The sequence below is a fragment of the Arachis ipaensis genome, chromosome B05 (genome assembly GCF_000816755.2).
Source record: "Arachis ipaensis cultivar K30076 chromosome B05, Araip1.1, whole genome shotgun sequence".
Lineage (NCBI taxonomy): Eukaryota > Viridiplantae > Streptophyta > Magnoliopsida > Fabales > Fabaceae > Arachis > Arachis ipaensis.
The window spans coordinates 119935138-119942359 of NC_029789.2; the positions used below are offsets into that span (position 1 = coordinate 119935138).

Consider the following 7222-nt stretch of genomic DNA (forward strand, 5'->3'; position numbering starts at 1 on the left):
AAAGGCTAAAGAATGAAAAAAATTGATTTAATTTTATATATTTTTTATTTATTTCATTAATTAATAAGAGAGAAGAATTTAGGATGACTATTTTGATGGTTTTTATATCATTGAACTCTCCTCAAAATTAAAGGATTCTAAACTCTATTAGTTAGGAGTTTTTTTCTATCAGTTGTAATAAGTAAGATTTGAATCCAAAATAAGTAGGAAGGAGGGCTCGTTGGCAAATAGGTTATGTTTTAGTTTGTTAGAGGATAATTATTGTGTAGTCTATTTTTTGGACGTTGATGAGGCTAGACAAAGCCAGCCCAACCGAAACACACAGCAGCTAAAACATTAAGGAGAATGCACCAACGAGCAACAAGCCAACAACTGAACTAGCCACCACTCCCTACTTTAAGGGGCTGGGAAAAAAAATAGACTTTTATAGACAGCGCACCAGTAGATTCTTTTTGTGGGTTTTGTTTTTGATAAAGAATTATTCTTCACATACAAGTTATTTATACATATAAGTTCATACAAATCATTTATATTGTATTGTTTAAAAATTTTTGGTGTATGTATATTGATAAATTTTGTATAATTCAAATTCTTCCTTTTCTTTCTTGCATTATAAAAGTAAATTTTATTAAGTTAAGATTAACTTGTATAAATTTGTATGCCAAAAAACTTGTATGTATAATAGGTCTCTTTGATAAACAATCCACCAGTAGATTCTCTTTTTGGTAATATGCATCAGTAGATTCTATTGCATGCTATTGCCTAAAAAAAATTCTATTGCATGCAAGTTCTCGTTCATATAGGCAGGGGAAAAACATTGATTCTATTTTGATATGGATAAAAGATATTATTTTCCTTAAAGTTATTCAAAAATTTTAAAACTATTCATAAATTTTATTTTATTTTAATTTTATTTTAAAAATTTTTAATTTGTATCAAATATATTTTTAGTATTTAAATTTTTAAGAAGTTTAGGATCAATTTAACAATAATATCTGATAACTAAGAACTAGTTGTTTGTGTTAAAGGTTAAAGTTTTTGTTAAATTGATTCTAAGATTCTTGAACAATTAGGCTGCGTTTGTTTCTGTCGACAGAACACAGAGACATGAACAATACATATGTAAAACGTGTTTAGACAGAAAGACATGGACACTGCACACAATGTCTCTCAGACACTTTTTTTTTGTATCCGCTTCTAAACGAAGGACACGGATGGACACGGGAATAGAAAAGTGGATATAGAATTTTTAATGAAAATTTTTTCTTTTTTTGTCCATAGTTATTTTTCATTATTCTCCTATTATCCCTTTTTATTATCTTGTGAAAAATCTTATCCATTTTATTAGATAGTCTATTTTAGTAATTTTACATTATATTTTAGTCTTGTTTATATTTATCCAAATATAATACTAGACATTATATTAGTGTCTTATCCATTATATCCAAACACAATACATAAAAAATAATTTTTAGTGTTTCTGTCTCAATGTTATATCCTGTCCTGTTTACAAAAACAAATGCAACTTTAGTTAATAAAAGTACTTTTAATGCCAAAAAAAAAAAATTTGGAACAAAATTAAAACAAAATAAAATATAAAGATATTTTTTAAATTTTTGACATTTTAATGCAAAAATATATTTTTTTAAGAAATTTGAAATTAAGAAACTTTGTTTTCTTTTTTTGTTCCAAAATAAATAATGTTGGTTGGGGATTCTTTATTGCGACAACATTTTGTATGAAAATTTGTCGAACTATTAGATACTTTGAGGGTCATCTTTATGTTATATTAAAAAGTTTAACTTAAATTTTGTATCCTCAATTTGAATTTTAAATTTTGAATTTTTAGATGATAGTTGAGTTAGTGTACAAATTATATGAATTTATGAAGACCAATGGCATTTTTTGTTAGACTGTTGTTGTGGTAATGGTTTAAAACTATGGAGTTGGTGTAATTATTTGAAGTTTTTATCTTACAACTATTACTGAGGATCATTTTTTTACTATGAGATTTTAGTGAAAATTTTATAGGAATGGCAAAATTGGAATCAAACGTTAAGAAATAAAGTGATATATTTTAAGAGTATGATGATCAATATGATTTTTATTTAAAAAAAAAACTACAATTTCTACCTATGAAAATTGAAAACGCTGACGAATCTACGCATAGAAAAAAAAATTATCAAATGTACCCATCAATAATGACATACGTGGGACAAAACTAACCAATCGTTACTTCGGCGTTGGCTCCGTTAGTGACGCTCCCTACATGGCACACTACGGCGTTACATAGCCTGAGGGTCTTCATACGTGGCCTCATGAGCTGTTTGACCATTATAATGAACCCTAAATCTCAAAATTTTTCAAATTCAAAACTTTTCTTATCCCAAACACGAACCCTAACCGTAGGTTAACAAAATTCTTCGAAAATATTTCAATGTCAAGGCGGAGACTCTTTACCCCACCTTTGAATGGAAATTGTGGTAGTGTATCTGGAAGCTCAATTTTAAAGCGGGTGCATGATAGAAAATTCAATGGGAGATGCTTCTGTGGGTTGGATGTGACCTTGTTGTAGTCGAATCCTAGGAGGTGGTTCGTCTGTTGTCCCAAATGGAAGGTATACCCTTTGTACACTTTGTTCTATTCAAAGTGAATATGTCTCTGATCTAATTTTTCTTTGCCATTGATAAACTTCAGACTGCAACTACTTTGTATGGGTAGACGAAATCGAAGGTTAATGGAAGGACTTGAGGAGAGCATTTTCAGAAAGAAAGATGCACGAAGATCTTCTTGAGGCAGAGGCTGAAGTGAAGATGCTCATGAAGTTAGGAAAGATTGAAGCTGAAGTTAATAGACTTAGGTTGTGGCTTGTGACTATGTCAATTATTGTGGTGTTTAACTTTGTGTGTAATGTGTATCTGATTTTGAACAGGTTTTGAATCTGAATAATTGTTCGTGTATGATTATGCAATGCCATGGCTAGTAGTTTTGTGTCTATTTGATGTTATTGTGGTTGATGTTCTTGATTGTGTTGTCTTTGTCATGACAAAAATACCCATACTCGATTGAGAGATGGACATTTGTACATATGACAAATTAAAAAAATGTTAAATGTAGTCTTACAAAATATATAACTTGCAAAATATATCCCTTGATAATTAGTATTTTTTAATTTTTATGGTATACCAAAATGACATGAAACATAAGCAAAACAACCTGCCATGTAAGTAGTAACTGAGTTATTGAGACATGCAAAATAAGTTTGATTATCAATCATGATGATCAATTCAAATAAAAAACCAAAACATAATTAAAATAGAGTAAAGTATGTGACATATCTAACAAAATAACATAAACTACATATCCAACAAAATAACATAATTTAAACATGTTTGCTTCGTGAATTTGGAGTAGAATTGCTGCTTCTGTTTGATCCTCCATTCAATTGTGCAGTGGTTGACCCTTTTCTTAGCTTGCTGGTGGATGAAAGCTTGGCTGTGGCCACCTAGTTGAACTTGATCCTCTAATTGTAGGAGTTGGCATAAAGTCCATGAACCTTGAAGTAGTTTTCTGAGAGGCATCTTGCATGGTTTGAGGTGTCATAGTGGGGGCACATGAGTAGTTGGAGGTGATGGCTTTACTGATAGTTACACATTTGGTGTTGGTGGCCTCACAAGTGATTGAGCACATGGTGGTAGATGAGTAGTTAGTGGGGTCTTTTCAGATTCTTCTTCTTCTTAGGGGGTCTTTTTGCACTTGGTGGCCTAACTGAATGAGGCATAACTGAATCAAGAACAGGTTGTGAAATTGTTGGAGATTTCTGCAACAGTTGATACATATTAGTGTCATTTAAAAATAAATTTTAAAATTAAGTAGTTAAGCATATTACTAGATGAGCTTCCGGAGGTTGAGCTGCTGCTGCTTCAGTTGCTTAACATCTTCCATTGATTCCTCACAGAACATCTCTTCTAGTCTTGTTGCCTCCTCTTCATCATCCACAGCAGCTCACTAAAAAAAAAGGCCTAACCGTGACCATAGCTAGTAAAAAGGGTGACCATAGATCTATGGTCATGGTTTAGGACCTATGGTCACAGTTTTTTATCTATAGTCACGGTTTCAATTTTCAAATTTTGACACTTTAGGCCACGTTTTTTCACCGTGACCATAGGTTAATCTATGGTCACACGGAAAAACCGTGACCATAGCCTTATCTATGGTTACAGTTTTGATCGTGACCATAGCCTCTATGGTCATCCCTCCTTAAAACCGTGACCATAGTCTTATCTATGGTCACGGTTTTGACCGTGACTATAGCCTCTATGGTCACCCCTCCTTAAAACCGTGACCATAGTCTTATCTATGGTCAAGCCTCTATGGTCACCCCTCCTTAAAACGATGACCATAGCCTTATCTAAGGTCACAGTTTTGACCGTGACCATAGCTCTATGGTCACCCCTCCTTAAAACCGTGACCATAGCCTTATCTATGATCATCCTTCCTTAAAACCGTGACCATAGCCTTATCTATGGTCACGGTTTTCACCATGACCATAGTTTATCTATGGTCACCCTACCTGAAAACCGTAACCATATATAGCCTGTTTTGTTTTATGCGATTTAATTTTTTTTAAAGCATAATCACATCCTAAAACGATGATAATCACCAAATAAATCTAAAAATAAGAAATTCAAGAAATTTAAATCATAAAAGTTTCATTATAAGCTAGATACATTTTTAGTCCAAACAATACAAATAAAAATAGAGTGTAATTTGTCCATTACATGTAATACCAGATAAAATCTCTTTTCAAAAAGTACAATCAAAATATTACGTGTAGATAACTAAAGTCATTATAAGACCTATTCCATCCCATCCAATATACAAGTATGAGAATAAAGACAGCACCCTTTCCCTTCTGAATTTTCTTCATATAAAATTCAAGCTCACCTTCCAAAATATAGCTGCAGCATTTAAGAAGGAATGAAATAAGTAACAGATCAAGAATCAAATTAGACAAAATTCAGTGCAACCCAAACAAGCAATAGTTATATGCATTACCCGTCATCCCTGCCACATTGATCAGGTCGAGAAGCAATGCAAGCCAGCAATCTCCCATGGTTGCTTTCCTTGGCTTCCTCTGCAGGGTTCTCACCATCCTGCAAATAAGACATCGATGGATAATAGAAAACACATCAGCCTCTACACACGTTAATGTAGTTGACCTTATAAATCAATTATAGGTTAACTAAATATCACTATAGAAAAACACTTGTACCCTCTGCAATGCATTCTTTATTTTGCGTTTTATGTGCATTTGGCCTAATAGAAAGAATAACTTGCAAACAAACATAATGCAGCATGTAATTACTTCAGATTATTTTCAAAAGGCTTATTCATTTAGAATATACTTAAAATGAAACAACTACCCGGGTACATTTGTCAGAAATAGTATACATGCCTTAAACTCAATAAATGTTTGGCTGAGTTGAATCTGCTCCCCTTAATGAATGATCTCTTGTCAATTTCAGTTTTGATTAAGTCATGGTTTTTGTATGATAATTAAGTATACAATCCAAGAAGGGTTTAACTATGAATATGTATACATTAAAAGTTGTATCCAAAGCAAAAATTGGTTGCATTATTTTGAGAAAAAAGCAGTTACCAAACGCCAAAGCATGTAGACTTAGAATTTTCTCATTTAAAGCTCTACACGACTCCATCATTTAACAGAATTAGTTACTGTCTCATATATAATCACAACCAACAAGTTTATAGCAGTTATTATATCAGATAAAGTAAATCTAAATACTATATTTTACTAAGTTGTGTCAAATATGCCATACATTACCTGACAGCAACAGGCTACTACATCTCCTCAACACATTCTGCAGTGCATCAAGGATTAGTCTGAGCTAGTAATAGAAGAAAGAAAAACAGTAACTTTTGTAGCAACTCAATTATTACTTATTAGCCTGGCTTGTAGGACGGTACTACTATCACTATAATTATGAAGAGCAAGATCCACTCCACTTTATTTATATAGCCTTATTGTTTTTCTCCCAAACATAAAGGCTCATCATTGCATAACCCATACCTTAGAGGATCTTGTGATTTGAACAAGTCATCCAAACAAACATTGATTTCAAGCATTAAACCAAAAATTTCATTAAAAACTTTTTGAGACATTTTTTTTCTCGAACACTTAGAGTGCAAAGGCATTAAACAAATCAAATATCACAAACAAGTATTCATTCAACCTCCATTCACAAAATCAGCATCAATTGTGCACAAATCAGCAACATACCTCAGTAATTCAACAGTAATTCAGTCAAGCCAGACCAAACAAATTAAAATTCAACTCAAGAAGCATAACATGTTTATCTATGTATGAACTAACATCAGAAAATTCTAATTCTACTCTAATCCAACTAACAGCAGCAAGTTTACAGCACAAATAATCTTAATGCAGTGAATTATTGCGATCAACATCACCGAAACAATTTCAACATCGAAAGTCACCAAAACCAGCAGTAACCAAGCATAATCCCGCAATGTCAACAGCATTTTCTCAGCAAAAATTAGTCTAAAGTGCAGTAAATCACAAGCAGACAATCCAACATATCCAATTCTAACCAGAAATTCCTCATTCTAACCTAAACTCAACTAACAGCAGCAATTTTCCAACAAAACAGTCAGCAACTTAGAGTATTTCCAATTTCTCATGACAATCACACAATTAACCCAATATCTCCAGCAACATATTCATAAAAAACGTGCAGTAAAGCAGCGAATCATAAATATAGTCAACAATTCAATCAAACAATTCCAAACAGCTCCAACAGTGATATCCATAAATAAAAAGAAATTACAAATAATTTTAGCAGTCAATTCTCAGCAAAATCAGCCATTAACAAGCATGTCATAGAGTTTGACAATTAACCAAATGAACTCAAGCAAAATACTAGTTATAACTAAACACAGATGAAATTCCAAAGGAGAAGTTGAATTGAAACCTGTTTGAAGAATAGGAAGGAAACCCTACACTCGTTCCGTTTCCTAGGCAACAACCACAGTGGTTCTCCGGCAGCTCCAGTGATGATAGGAAACCTCAGCAGCAGCCAAACAGCAACAGTAACGATACATAATTGAGCTAGAGCAATGACAACAATACCTCCGCCAGCAAGAGAACAAATGGGTTCATCTCCAATGGCGATGGCAGCGA

The 7222-nt window shown here is 32.7% G+C and overlaps 2 long non-coding RNA genes across 3 annotated transcripts; both read right to left on the reverse strand.

Annotated features, from left to right (window-relative positions):
* On the reverse strand, nucleotides 3294-4086 carry LOC110262975. Its single transcript, XR_002347986.1, has 2 exons — nucleotides 3890-4086; nucleotides 3294-3820 (listed from the first exon to the last, which is right to left on the reverse strand). It is a non-coding gene; the product is annotated as an uncharacterized LOC110262975 (long non-coding RNA).
* On the reverse strand, nucleotides 4687-7007 carry LOC107643931. Of its 2 annotated transcripts, XR_002363454.1 has the most exons (3): nucleotides 5849-7007; nucleotides 5059-5156; nucleotides 4687-4961 (listed from the first exon to the last, which is right to left on the reverse strand). It is a non-coding gene; the product is annotated as an uncharacterized LOC107643931 (long non-coding RNA). The 2 variants fall into 2 exon arrangements; XR_002363453.1 differs by having other exon boundaries at nucleotides 5059-7007.